Source organism: Aethalodelphis obliquidens, unplaced genomic scaffold, assembly GCF_003676395.1.
Source record: "Aethalodelphis obliquidens isolate GAN/ISIS:26980383/991018 unplaced genomic scaffold, ASM367639v1 scaffold14, whole genome shotgun sequence".
NCBI lineage: Eukaryota > Metazoa > Chordata > Mammalia > Artiodactyla > Delphinidae > Aethalodelphis > Aethalodelphis obliquidens.
This window is the reverse complement of record NW_020837958.1, coordinates 23,932,687-23,948,369: the sequence shown is the minus strand read 5'-3', so window position 1 is coordinate 23,948,369 and position 15,683 is coordinate 23,932,687. Positions and strand designations below refer to the sequence as shown.

At 37.0% G+C, this 15,683-nt stretch overlaps 1 pseudogene; it reads left to right on the top strand.

The window, feature by feature from the left end:
* The first annotated feature begins 2,502 nt into the window (after positions 1-2,502).
* Positions 2,503-3,485, top strand: LOC113625214 (40S ribosomal protein SA-like; annotated as a pseudogene).
* Positions 3,486-15,683: the final 12,198 nt, after the last annotated feature.

Genomic DNA, 15,683 nt, shown 5'->3' with positions numbered 1-15,683 from the left:
TAATGGGATTGTAAAAGTTATAATAGAGGAAATTATTTGGGTCAGAGGTGTTAGGCACCTCTTCCATTGGGCTCTCTAGCTCCTTTGGTTAGAGAAAATCTCTAATGAGGACAAGGTCATAGGAGCATATTAAATTGCCACACTATTCTGCTGCACAGGTTGTATTCCTAGATTTGGCCAAAAACTTGGCTCATTCATTCAGTATTAATTCACTCACTTCCTCAACTAGATGCCAGAAACTGAAAAAAAATATTAATACTAAATAGCCATTTTTAAGCACTTGGATGTACCAGGCACTGTGAGCTCTATGTTTTACATACAGGATCTCATTTGATTTGTACAATTGCTTGATGTAAGTAATTATTACAGCCATTTCATATGAGGAAACTGAGACTTGAGCAGATTAAGGAACTCACCCAAGGAGGAAGAGGGAAGGAGCCAGGATTCAATCCCAGGCAATCTGAGTCCTTATCAAACTAAAGAGAGTTCTCCACGGGGAGTCAGACACTAAAGGTTAATTAGCTAAAGTGTATTCAATTACTATTTGATCATAATCATTAACCAGCCATTACACAATTGTGATGAGGAATGAGAAAAGGGGTTGAGGACTATTAGATTCTATTGAGACGTCAGAGAATGCCTCCCTGAAGAAATGACACTTAAGCCGAGACACGAATATTTAGAAGGAGTTAGTCAAGTAAAAAGTGGGAGAGGAAGTGAGCTTTCCAGGTGGACAGACCTACCCAATAAAAATAAATAAATAAATAAAAGAAGAAACCAAGACTTATTGACTGATTAATAACAACCGGGCTATACTAAGTCCTTTATAAGGCTTATCTCTTTTAATCTACCAAAGCCACAATCCAGTAACGGTGGGACAGGGCCTGGACTTAAGCAGTCAGGCTAGAATTTACTTGTCGTGTGTTGAACAGTGTTTCCACAAAACCCATCTACCCAAACTTTGGAAGGTGACCTGATTTGGGCCTTGAGATGAAATCATTCTGGATTTGGGGTGAACCCTAAATCCAATGGCAGACTTTTTTATAATAAGAGAGGACACGGAGACACAGAGAAGAAAGCAATGTAAAGATACAGGCAGAGATTTGAGGGACACATCTACACACTAAGGAACTATAAAAATTGCCACCAAACACTAGAAACTAGGAGAGATATGGGACAATTTCCCCCTCACAGAAGGAACCAATCCTGCTGACACCTTGAGTTTGGACTGCTAGCCTCCTCCACTGTGAGAGGGTCAGTTTCTGTTACTTTAAGCCACCCAATACGTGGTAACCTGTTATGGCAGCCCTAGGGAAATAATACAGTATACTTTGACACAGGGGAGCCTAGTAATAAAGTTTAGGAGGATTTATTTATTTATTCAACCTTATTCACTGTTTATGCTGTTTGTCAGATATTTTGACAAGAGTTATGAAAAATGCACATGATGCAAATATGGAATCCGCCTTCAAAGACTGCAAGGCAGAAACTGATAAGTGTCATATAAAAGTATAGATTAATAATAATTATCACTCTCACGTATTAAATACTTATATGACAGGCACTGCGAGTGATGGCTTACACAATTTAATTTAATATGCAAAAGGTAGATATAACTTATTACATTTAACAGATAAAGAAACTGAAGCATGATGAAGTTTAATTACCTTCTTCAAGGTTGTACATTTCTGCCAATGTCAAGGCTGGATCTCAATTTCCAGTGAGATGATAAAAGAAGGAACTCAGTTAAAGAGAATACGTTTGATCTGGGTCTTGAATGATGAATAATGTTGGGCATTGATGAACAAAAGGCAAGGAAAAAGGATGTTATGGGTGAGAGTAACAGTGAACATAAAGGCAGAAAAACAGAGAATGGGGCTTTTGTTAGCGATAGAGTGCTCCATTTTGTTGAAATGTGTAGTACACTAAAAAAGAAACATGGGAAACTGATTTGGAATGGTAGATTCAGACCAGTTGTTGACCCCTGAACAACTGTCAGGAAGAACTGAGAAATTATTCTTTGAAGAGATTGAAGTTCCGAAAGATTGTGCTAAAGCAAGTAGAACGATCCGATTGTTGCTTCAGGGAGATGAATCCCACGGGAGTGTGAAAAATGGACTGGAGACTGGCACAGACTGGTAAGCAAAGGTCCATTTAGGAGCCAAATGTCATAAGAGAGAGGGGCAGAAGCCATTCACATTCCTCGGAAAAAAAATCGTAGTCCAAACCCCACCTGCTCGGTGCTTTGTGACCACCTAGAGGGGTGGGATAGGGAGCGTGGGAGGGAGACGCAAGAGGGAGGGGATATGGGAATATATGTTTATGTATAGCTGATTCACTTTGTTATAAAACAGAAACTAACCATTGTAAAGCAATTATACTCCAATAAAGATGTTAAAACAAAACAAAACAAAACCTGTTGAGCCTTTCTGTGCTACCCAAGCAGGGATTCATATGAAAATGTCCTGGTTTTACATCATAACTTAAAGGAAAACTTTCACAATGTCTGGAGCCCTTGCTATCCTGCAAATGAAGGAGGAGGATGTCCTCAAATTTCTTGCATCAGGAATGTACTTAGGTGGCCCCAGTGTTGACTTCCATATAAATATACATCTACAAAGGAAATAGGTGATGACATCTACATCATAAATCTGAAGAGGACCTGGGGGAAGCCTTTTCTGATGGCTTGTACCATTGTTGCCATTGAAAATCTGGCTGATACCAGTGTCATATCCTCCAGGAACACTAGCCACAGGGCTGGGCTGAAGTTTGCTGCTGCTACCAGAGCCATTTTTATTTCTGGCCACTTTCCTTCTGGAACCTTCTTTAATCAGATCCAAGGAACCTTCCAGGAACCACGTCTTCTGGTGGTTATTGACACCAGGGCTGACCACTAGCCTCTTACAGAACTGTCTTATGCTAACCTGTCTGCCATGGCTCTGTGTAACATATTCTCTGCACTATGTGGACATGCCATCCTCTGCAACGACAGTGGGTTGGACGTGGTGGACACTGGCGCAGGAAGTTCTGTGCATGTGTGGTACCACATGAGCACCCGTGAGAGGTCATGCCTTATCTCTATTTGTACAGAATGCTGAAGAGATTGAAAAGGAAGTGTAGGCTGCTGCTGGAAAGGATGTGACCCAGGAGGAATTTCAGGGTGAGAGTAACAGTGAACATAAAGGCAGAAAAACAGAGAATGGGGCTTTTGTTAGCAATAGAGTGCTCCAATTTGTTGGAATGTGTAGTACACTAAAAAAGAAACTCTGTTTATAAGCGTGTTTATAACACTCCAGCCCCTGAATTTACTGCCACTCCATCTGAGGTTACAGACCCTGCATCTGAAGGCATAGGTGCCCTCTGTGCCTATTCACCAGTTCCCTAGGGAAGACTGCAGGGCTCAGCCTGCCACTGGGGACTGGTCTGCAGCTCCCACTGGTCGGGACACTGAATTGGTAGGAGGAATGACCACTAAGTGGTCTTAAGCTGTTCATCCACGGGCTCCTCCACAGAAAAATGGAATACGATTGACTGAAAATAAACATCAGTTTCTTTAAAATAAACATACAACAACAAAAAACTAGGACCAGATTCTCCCCTAGAGCATCTAGAAGAATGCAGCCCTGCTGGCATCTTGATTTTAGCTTCATGAGAACTGTGTCCAACTTCTAACCTACAGAACTCAAAGAATATATATTTGTGTTGTTTTAAGCCACTAAGCTTGTGTTCATTTGTTACCACAGCAACAGGAAACTAAAACAGATAAGCAGGAGAAAAGATATTTTTAGGTAGTATTAAGATCTAGAGCAAAGAAAAACTTTTAAAGGATAGTATGATAGTGAGCCAGTGAAAAGTCCCTCACACTTGGCCTGTGTTCTTGGTGTGTATAGAGCAAGAATGAGAAGCATTAAGATGGAGATGGAGGGCTTCCCTGGTGGCGCAGTGGTTGAGAGTCCGCCTGCCGATGCAGGGACACGGGTTCGTGCCCCGGTCCGGGAAGATCCCACATGCCGCGGAGCGGCTGGGCCCATGAGCCACGTACAGCCAAAAAAAAAAAAAAAAAAAGATGGAGATGGAGAAATAGGCTTCATTAGAGAGGAGATAGTTTAACATTCTGCGTGAGATCATCTAACTCTGATCTCAATGAGGAAATTTAAAACTGGTGTAGGCTCAGACATTAGAATTTTTTCTGTGATGAATGTTATGTTTTATCTATGCCTAAAAGAGAGAAACATGGGCCCTCTTTCGAGTTTTACACAGTAAAGGTAGGGATTTCTTTTTTAAAAAAATTAAGGCGTTTTGTAAGAGTTTAAGGTTCACAGCAAAATTGAGGAGAATTATATAGATTTCCCATGTACCCCCTGCCTCCACACATGCACAGCCTCCTGCATCATCCACATCCCCCACCAGAGTGGTACATTTGTTACAATTGATGAACCTACATTGGCACATCATAATCACCCAAAGTCTGTGGTTTACTTTAGGGTTCATTCTTGGTCTTATATATTCTATAGGTTTGGACAAATGTATAATTATATGTATCCAACAATATGATATATTTTCTCTGTCCTAAAAATCCTCTGTGCTTCAGTTATTCATCCCTCCCCCACAAACCCACCCCTACCCATAACCCATGGCAACCACTGATGTTTTTACTGTCTCATAATTTTGCCTGTTACAGAATGTCATATAGTTTCACATAATTGGAATCATACAGTATGTAGCCTTTTCAGACTGACTTCTTTCACTTAGTAAGATTCATTTAATATTCTTCCATGTCTTTTCATGGCTTGATAGCTCATGTTTTTTTTAGCACTAAATAATATTCCATTGTATGTAAATAATATTCCACAGTTTATTCATTCACCTACTGAAGGACATCTTGATCACTTCCAAGTTTTGGTAATTATGAATAAAGCTGCTAAAAACATTCAAGTGTAGGTTTTTGTGTGGACATAAGTTTTCAGCTGAGTTTTGTTTTAAATATAAAATGGACACAGATTTCCAGTTAAATTTGGATAATTGAACATACAGTTTGTGTTCATTTTCTCCAAACGTTTCACTAAAATGATGGTGAAAAAGTTTTTTAAAAAGCTATAAACCCCCAAGAAAAAAAAAAGTGGAACACCAGGCAACAATATTTAGAAGATGTTACCCAGCTTTTAGACGATGGAAAGCTGATAGAAAAATGAAAAGTGACCTAGAGAGTGGGGAAGGGTGATTTCTAAATGCCTTTCAGTGGAAACCAAAAGGAACTCATCTAATTCATGCATTAACTGTAGAAAAGTTTGGAAATTGAAATGACCAGGTAACTCTGAAAGCAGGATGGTTGACTGAGGGTTAAAAAATGATGATTTGCCGCAATTGTATATGAAGAGGAGTTAGACCCACCCCAGCCTACACAGACCAGCAGACAAGCAAATGGACCTCACCTATCATGGAAGAATATGGAAATATATCTCTGCAGGGTGATCATATAGTCCCAGACCTCAAGGACAGAGGTGTAGCTGAGGTCTGGGGTGAGATGAGATGCCTTACTGAAGTCAGGAGGAAAAATGAAAGTTTTCATACTGAATAGTAAGACTCTACCCCCAGCTCCTTTCTCAGTTCAGCTCCTAGAATGCTGGTTACCAGATGTTTAATCTTCTTCAGGAAAAAGCTTGGAGAACTCCTGTAGACAGGAAGAGGGGAAATTATCAGGAAGATTAAATAAGAATGTTTCTTGATTTGAAGGACTTACAAGGCTCTGCCTCTTAGTGACAAGCACAAAGACAACAAAAAGTCCCTTATTAAATTTTCAGAACACTAGAGATAGAGTACCATAATGATTCCAGAGAAGGATTTTTTAAAAAAACATACACAATGCTTCAGGAATCAGAATGGTATTAGTCTTCCCAATAGCAACATTAGAAGATGGAAAACAATGAGATAATACCATCAAAAAATATTGTATCAATACTTAGAATTCATAGAAGCAAACTATCAATCAAGTGTGAAGGTAGAAAAAATCAGTCTTCACATTTGCAGGGTTTCAAATAACAAGATTTCTTATAAATAAATAAATAGCAGGCCCCTGTTTATATACATAAACAGGCTCCTGGTTTAGGAAACTGTGGGAGTATGTAATCCAGGAAGGATATAGGATCCAGAAAGCAAGGAGGTGACACAGAAGAGAGATGGAAAGCCCCCCAGAGGGATGGTGACTGAGAACTCCAGGTTGGCATGTATATGACAGAACTAGAAAGCATCTAGTGTAGACTGAAGGGCAGAAAGCTCCAGGAGAAATGTTTCCAGGGGAAAAAAAGAAACTAATAGATTACCTGATGAGCTTGATTATATCAAGAGGAATTAGTTCTCTTTGTATGTTTTGAGACGGATTAATGACAGGAATATAGAAACATAATAAAACAACATCAACACATAGCAGGATACAGTTATGGACTCTAGGGAAAAGAAAATGGTATATAAGAAAGGAAATGAGGGGCTTCCCTGGTGGCGCAGTGGTTGAGAGTTCGCCTGCCGATGCTAGGGGACGCGGGTTTGTGCCCTGGTCCAGGAGGATCCCACATGCCGCGGAGTGGCTGGGCCCGTGAACCATGGCCGCTGGGCCTTGGTGTCCGGAGCCTGTGCTCTGCAACGGGAGAGGCCACAACAGTGAGAGGCACGCGTATCGCAAAAAAAAAAAAAAAAAAAAAGAAAGGAAATGAAAGCAAAGTAGCCCTATAGTTTGGCTGTGAGCAGGGAGAGGTGGATGGCTTGAGGTGGAATTCTAACTCTGCCACTAAACTGTGTGATCCTGTGAGAGTTGCTTGTCATTATTATTTTGATTGGTATATTAACATTACAGTTTTATTTAAATAAAATTAGTGAGAGAATGGGGGATAGCAAGTGTGTGTGTGTGTGTGTGTGAGAGAGAGAGAGAGAGAGAGAGAAAGAGAGAGAAATGTAAAGCAGAATTAAAATTAATTCCTCATCTTTCAAAGGAGGATGTCAATAGATGTCAAAAATTGAACATCAGACAAGAGCAGTGTAATGATTATAATAGCTGACACATACAGTGCTTACTTATTCTATGCCAGGAACTCCCTTATCCTTTAACACACACATGCACATTCACACACACACACACACACACACACACACACTCATTTAATCTTCTCCACAAAAGTGGTACCTCTTAGTAGCAAGAATTGTCAGTAGGTTAAATGAGTCAAAGGACTGCTGCTGTTAAAAAAAAAGTTTGACTTCTAAATCTAGTTTCATATATCACTTTGATAAAATAAAAGTTAAACTAAATGTAAAATGTATAATGCATTAGAGATATGTTTGTATTGTCTTACTTGCTATGGTAGAAAAGTTCTTTAATTTCTGTTATTACCAAAATTTTGCCTCCCTAGAATATGAAGTCATGAACTATTGAAAATTACTCTCCTCTCCCCATCTACCCTCTTCTGATCTTATAGCCTCCGGGATAGGAAGCACTATAAGAAAGCTGAGATCCATGCAAATATCGGGGTTGATTTGCACACAATTTGCACGTCCTGATATTGTTTCAAGACTCATTTCAACCTTGAGGACTATCCCTAGAAGGAAAATACAAGTGGCCAAAGAGTGGGGGTTTCATTTGCTCCTGAGTCATCTCAGTCTAAAAGGAGTCAGTTCCATCAGATCCATTGTTAGCTGCATCTGTCCCGAGGAGGAATTTTTAGATTGTGAAGGGCCCAAGGGTAGAAGAGTAAGGGCTGTTGATTGATGCCATTTGCCATTGACATTTTCCTTTTCTCCACTCACTAAATAAATGTGCTAATTTTTCTCTTTGGATGTCTGGGGTCATGCCAGTGATGAAACAGGAGAGTGGGCTAGGGAGAAATAAAATACACTTATTAGAAATTAAGTTATCTCACAGAAGCAATCTCCCAATGTCATTTGAGTCCATAATTTTCAAACTGATCTAAACAAGTGTTCTAGTGATGGCTCTTTTGTACTATCTACATGTCTGTGGATAATTTTTCCCCAATTCCTGAATGACTTAAAAGTCTGATGATCATAGGGGAAAGGAGACTATTTTTTTTTTAGGAGACTATTTTTTTAAAATATTTTATTGGCTCACACACAGACTGTTACAGTAGCTAGTTTCTGAATTGAGACCCCTTTGCCTTCATCTTCTCTCCACACAGTTTATCATACTGCTGCCTGATAAACTTCTAAGAACATTACTGTGCTTTGATAAAATCATTTCTTTGCTCATGATTAAATTTTTTTCCCAATTATCCATAAGAAAAAAATCTAAATTTCTTAATTAAAATCTGAGACCTCTAAGAACAAGATACGTGTCTTATTTATTTCTTCTTCCCTGGTATCCAGTAAAAGCATGTAATTATGACTTAGCAATGTTAATAAACATTTAATTGAATTAACTTGAAATTTAAGGCTACCTTTTGTCTTACCCTGTTCTGCCTTTCTAATATTTTGATCTATAATTATTCTTACATGACCCTTCCCTCTTTCCAGTACTTTTAATTTATATTCTAAACCTTGGATTTGTCTATCCATCCTTTTTCCATTCATCCATTTATCCATTCATAAAATACTTTTAAGGTGATAAATCAAAATACTCTGAGTCGTAAGTAATGGAAACTCCAACTCCAATTGGCTTAAGTGTTAATTAAATGGGGTTCATTGACTCAAAAATTTGGAAGATCAGTCTAGTTAGAGGGCAGGTTTCAGGTATGGTTTGATAAGAGCTCTGACTCTGCTTCTCCACAATGAATGACCGAACATATTGGCACTCTGTATCCAGAGTCTCAGTGAATGACCACAGCCTCTCCATTTTACACAATAAAACCTACCCACTGTGGTTCTCACCACGGTATAATGGTGTATTTACTGTTATTATAATCCCACCGACAGGCACAAAAAATTGTGTAAATTGCAGTTATTCAATCCTGATTTATCAGTGCCCCTTTATTCTTTGTATTAGGAAAAAAGCCATACATATAATATAAATGTTATTTGAAGCATGTTTTCCTGCTGACTTTCAAAAAATTAAAATCAACTAGCTGTAGATTAGCCTTTTTAGGTCAAAGAAAATTTTCTATTTGATCACTAGAGGGCAGCAGTTCGAAAACATTTATAGCTGCCATTGCATTTCATTACATTTTTGTTGTTCCTTCTCCAAAATTTTGATTAGAGTATGCTTATAGCAGTTAAATATTCTGTATTTTAAATATTCTATCCTATTATCAAACTATGTATTCAGATATTTACTCTGGAAAGGGTAACTTTAAATATTCTAGAAATGAAATCTTTTTACCTTCTGCCTCTCACAGTATGACTTAGAAAACAGTGTGAAGAAGTTAAACAGACAATCTCTAGGTGTTTGCAGCCAAGTGGGTGATTTCAATAATGTTATATGCTTTCTTCCAAGGAATACCATATTCCACAATCTGGAATGATAAGCATAATGGTACCCAAAGGGAATCAGTAACCCAGGATGATGAAAGCAAAATAGCATCCCTATAGGACTCAAAGAGAGCGAGAGAGAGAGAGAGAGAGAGAGAAAGAGATTTCAATTAGGTAATATTTCATCAGACCCGAAGAACATTACATATTACTTGTCATTTAATCTATTTATTAGTCTGTAAAATACCTTAAGTCAGGGTGATCTCTGTTTTAGACTCCTTCATGTTGAAGTATGTATTTCTTTAATTCTCTTTACAAGTTGCATCTCTTTTCTATTAATTGTTTTCCAATATTCTCTTATACAATCACAGCTTTTACTTTAAGAAAAAAATTTTTTGAGAGTTTAAAGAGGCTAATACTTTCAAAGTCCTTTTGTAATTTATCGCATTGCTCTATGTATATAGTGTGGGATTCAAAACTAGGAATACTTTTCTGGCATTAGAAGAGAAATAGTTGGTCTTCATTCACTTTAACACTTGGGTTTTTCCAAGGGACAATGTTGTGTAAGTGAATGAGAATTTTTTCCCCTTGGGTACACAAAGAAAGAAATGGAATAAAATGTATACATCTTTCTAATGGTAAATTATAAAGAGTAAGATGCACACAAAAAGGACACATTATGTATATGACTATATACATGTATTTTGGTAATTAATTATATATATTTAAGATTACAGTTTATTTAGAACTCCCTACTTCCAAATTTTAAATCAGACAGATCACAGGTAAATCAAAAGATAATTTATATTAGGCCATTAAATATAGCAGTGCAAAGTACTGAGTTATGTACACAGATGTGGGTAAGACAAACTAAATTATTTCTTCTATCTCTGTTTCTCTAGAAATTGTTTAATCATAATTTCTTGGAAATGTCTCTGAAGCTAACACTGCAAAGTCAAATAAAGCTGAACTAAAATCCATCCACTTAAAAACCCTTGGTAAGAAAAAAGTCACAGATGAATCCTAGAGCTTATTTGTATAGCCTCAACCTGAAAGAAGGGTGTAATTAGAATGAACATTGGTTTAAGTATTCAAAGTCAAATAAAGCCATACTATAAAAAACCTTTCCAAAGCAGTTTTCTCTTTAGGAATGTGCACGCTGTACAACTGCTATGAAAAGCTATAAAACTGTGCTGAGTCAACTGGTTTACTACATCCTAGAGAGAACCTAGCCCACAGTGAGTGCAAATATCTGTTGAGTGAATATTTGTTGATAAATATTTTTTGAAATAAATTTGCCTTAAAAACACCTTACCAGTGATTTATAAATAGCCCTAATTATAATGCCTTTAAGTATATATAGTATATATATATATATATATATATATATATATATATATATATATACATATTTGGTGATAAGAAAGGAAGCTTATCAAACTTATATAACTATTTCAAAATACTTATAAAATTATCACAATTTATTCTGTTGGGACTGAAAACATTAACCCATTTTTACCCCATGATTACCACGTCATTTCTAAATCTTAACAGAGTGAAATTTCTTTATAATGACTCTTTCATTAACTGAGGGACTCCCAGACAACCAAGTTATTTCTAAGGACATTTAGTATTTTGTCAGGTAATTGCAAACATATTGCCCACAGAGGATGTTCATATTTTTAGGTGTAGATTTTAATTTAACAAGTGCCAAGAAAGGAGAAGGAGAAGGAGGAGGGAGAGGAAGAGAAGAAAAGAAGAAGAGGAGGAAGAGGAAGAGGAAGAAGAAGGAGGAGGAGAAGGAGAGAAAGAAGGAAAAAAGGAAGGAAGATAGGAAGGAAGGAAGGAAGGAAGGGAAGGGCAAGGAAGAAAGAAAGAAAAAGAAAGAAAGAAAGGAAAGAAAGAAAGGAAGGAAGGAAGGGGGAAGGAAGGAAGGAAGGGAAGGGAAGGGAAAGGAAGAAAGAAAGAAAAGAAAGAAAGAAAGAAAGAAAAAGAAAGAAAAGAAAGAAAGGAAGGAAAGAGGGGGAAGGAAGGAAGGGAAGGGAAGGGAAAGGAAGAAAGAAAGAAAAGAAAGAAAGGAAGAAAGAAAGAGAGAAAGAGAAAGAAAGGAAGGAAGGAAAACAGTTTTAATTACATAATTCAAGACAATTGCTTCTAAAATAATAACATATCCTTCCACCAGAGGGCAACATTTGCAAGACATTTAAATGATCTCTCAAAAGTATTTCCTACCACAAAGATATAAACAAATGCAAACGTAACATTGCTATTGGGTAATATCGTATGTAAATTTCAAAGACTACTATGATGACAATTATTTAAACAATTGCTTATAAAACTTAAAAATCCTCAGTAAAACACAAACAATAAATTGACTTCTTTAAATATGTAAGAAAATAGAACTTTCAGAAAGGAACATATTTCTCTATATCATTGGCATTTTTTTTTTCAGTTCATTATTAGCTGTTTAGTTCAAATACAATAAAAAAAATCTTAGGGTGGAAGAAATGAAGAAAATATTGTTCTACATCAATGAATAAATTAATGAAAAAGTCAGAGACTTTTATAAGTGGAAGGGTTGATAGAGATCACTTACTGCAAGCCTTCATTTGTACAAATAAGGAAACCAAAGTTTATTAAAGTTAAGTAATTGATTCAAAGTTGCAGGGATGCTAATCAGCAGAGCCAGGACCCAAACTCAGGTCAGCTGATTTCACATTTCATAATCTACACCATTGATATTCAAATCGTGATCCACAGGTGCAGCCCTGAACTTGTTAGAATTGCTGAATCTTGGGCTCCACTGTAGAGCTATTGAATCAGAATCTGTATTTTAACAAAATCTTAAATGGTGAAAAACTACTCTAACCCATACTGCTTCTTCATCACTGGTTGCATGACTTCAGGCAATTCATTAAATCTCATTTCCCTCCTCAATGAACTGGGAATAAAAAAAAACTGGGAATGAAATTAGTTATTTTGAAGAATCATTCCAAAGAATAAATGAGATAATGTAAATGAAAGTCATTCATAAATTGTAACACTACACATGTTAGTTATAGTCAATGAAACCTTCTCCTTTTATTGCTAAGAGTGCTTGGATAAAGGGGACAACTCTACCAGAGAAAGAATTGCCTAATAATGTAATTTAAGGCTAAAATTGGATGGAAAATATTAACAGTAAGGGAAGGTGTCCAGAGAATGAAAGACTTTTTCAATGTCCCTAAATGAATGCCATATGTATAACTACTAATATTTCCTTGCATAAAGATAAATCTGGTGAAAGTAAGGTCACAAAAGTACATGTTCAGTGTTTGGATTTGGGGACCATGCATGAAGAAAATATGTTGGATTAGTAAGTAATATGTAAGTATGTGTCTCTAATATTGGGTGTAGCTGTTAAGAATAGCCTAAATTGTAGCCTAGCAACAATTCTTGTAATTTTTCACATACAACATTTTCCCCTTGTTTATGACTTTGCTCAAGATGTCTGTCTTCTGGCTGGGATCTCCCCAAGTGCCACCATCATTCCCCACCCAATTTCCTGGGCTGTCATCATTTTTACAGGACTAAGTTTCTCTTCAAGTCTTAAGACAGACAAGGAAACATCACTTCCTGAAATCTTTTCTGTACACTTTATACTCCCAGGCTGGGTTACTTAACTTGTCCAATTTCACCCAGAAGTATCTGTCATTGTATTTATGTGTCTATTTCCCATGCAGCTTGTGAGATCTTTCAGGAAACAGCCTCAGAACCTAGTGAAATTTTTAGCACTAAATAAATATTTTTAGTATGAATAGATTAATATTAGCAGTAATTCTGATTTAAACACTCACACTTTTATCAAGAGAATGGAGGAGAGAGCCAAATGACATTGATTTCAATAAGATGAATGTAATTATTTTACTCTACAAACAATGCTTTTGTGTTGGATTTGTATCATTCATATATATGGTATATATGAATATATACACACACACACACACACACATGACTTAGCAATCAAGTTTGCCAGTGGTTTAGATCTCTAATCATTTCGGGTGAAACTTAGGCAGGAATGCTTGGAAAAATCATTTTTATGTCACCATCATAGCTTCACAGATATTTCTTTGACTTCTATTTTTTATATAACTTTCTGGAATTTCAAAATAATGGATATCCCAAATGAATTAAATTTAATGAACTTGGTCACTAAAGATTTGAAAAACTTAGATATTTTGAAAAACACTTGATGAGTCAAGTCCTGACAAGCTTGAATCTTTTGTTTGGAGGAAGGTAGTTTAATGAGTTTTCTTTTTTCCCTTTTTACAGTTGATCACCTTGGGGGTAGATACTATTTCGAGGCATTCCAGAGTTTTAGAAAAATCTTGTTCAGTATTGTAATAGGAAATATATATTTTAATGCACAACAAAATAAGAGAAAGATGCTTCCGGTATCCTTTTCTTTATTATAATTCATAGAAAATATAATTTGATAAATATTAAATTTAATAATGGTAGTTTTAGCTACTTTTGAAATTTTTTTCAGCTATCCATTCAGTGTATGCATATTCATTGTGTTATTTGGCCTATTTGGGTAATATTCTTACATGATTCTGTACTTAGATCCATACTTCTGAGATACAGTAACAGAATCCCTAAGAAAAATCTACTCCCCCTGTTGGCTTAAAGGAAATTGAAGGATTTTGACTTTGCGAATGTGTTTCAAGGACAATCTGTTTTGTAACTATTTGCCTGAATTTCATCTAAGAGGTTCGTGATTCATGTCAAATGCATTAATAATTAACATTAAGCTTGCATTGTTTTCTTGCTTTGCTTAATGAAATAGATTCATTGATGCTATTCCTATATATGTGAAAGCAAATATCTTACATGAATTTCTCTCTGTAGTTCTGCTTTAGGAGAAGATGGTACAAAATAAAAATTACATTTTAAACGATTATAAATAATTTTAAATAAATCTTGAAAATATAATCAATGATAATTTGTTAACAAGCACAAGGTATAGCCACAAATTTCATCAGTATATTGGTATTTCAGTAGTGTGCTGAAAATTAGTTAAGTGAAGAAGCATACAATTCCAAGGAATTTATATTAAACTGCTTCTCTTTTATTTAACCAAGAACACAGGAAAATTATTCTTTTTTAAATTATTTCTCTATTCCCTCCCCCACCTCCCTCCTTCCCTCTATCCCTCTTTCTTGCTTCCTCCTTCTCTTTCCTCCTTTCTTCCTTCCTTTTTTTTCTTACCTATCAGGGGTTAAAACAAAACACAGGAACAATATAATTATGCACTTTGTATACATATATTTTATATTCAAGGGAGCCCCGGTGCCCCAAATAACACAAACATAAGTAAAATGTGCTGTAATCTTCCTTCCCTGCAACACTGTCAGAGCTGGCATCAGCATGCTGGGCAAAACATAGGAAACTAGAAGTAACTTGTCAATTTTTAATAAAGTCTTTCTCTTTTGCAGAGCTCAATGCACCATGCTCCCTGCAAACCCTGGCGATGATGACATCTTCTCACTTGGTTTCCATAGCATCCATTCCTGAAGATCCCCAGTATAGTCTTTGGTCAGGGCCATCCTCCCAGTTCCCCTAGAAAGTTGGCAACCTGGCCAGCCAAAAGAAACCTCCCCTTTTCCTGAAACTTACTCTGTCCTTGGTGCTGAACAATTTTTCCGAGAAGCGCCCAGACGGGCTCTGTCAGCGGTGCTGAAAACAAAATCTTCCCTGACGCTGCCCAAATCAGAACCGTGTATCTGTTATTTACTCACGTCCTCAAAGAGCAGCAAGCTTTCTCCATCTTAATTCGACACTACCGCAGAGCGGAGTTTGCGCCGGCGTGATGGGAGGAGGTCGTGGGCAAGGAGGAAAAACTATAGCAGTATCGCTCACTTGAGACCTAAGATGCTCCCATGAGTTTTGGAATTGCTCTGCTCCTTACCGCAAAGGCACCATTTTAAAAAGTACCATTCTTTTGACTTTGTCCTTACACAAGGGTTCTGTGGTATTTCCGCCCACGTTTAAAAGGCAGAAGATTTGACAGCAACAAGGCTTTCAAAACCGGGAATTTACATTGTTTTCCAGTGGACTGACTTCCAGGACAAGGACTCATCTGCACCCGCCCAAATACCATGGCACTGCGTGCGCCCTTTGCCACCGGATCCTCCCCTTCCAATGAGACTTTCTGATTGTGTCTACCAACTCTCCTATTAGGAAACCCGTGGGTTGCATGCAGCTATTCTGTTGTATTCTCATTCTCACTCTCCCTCCCC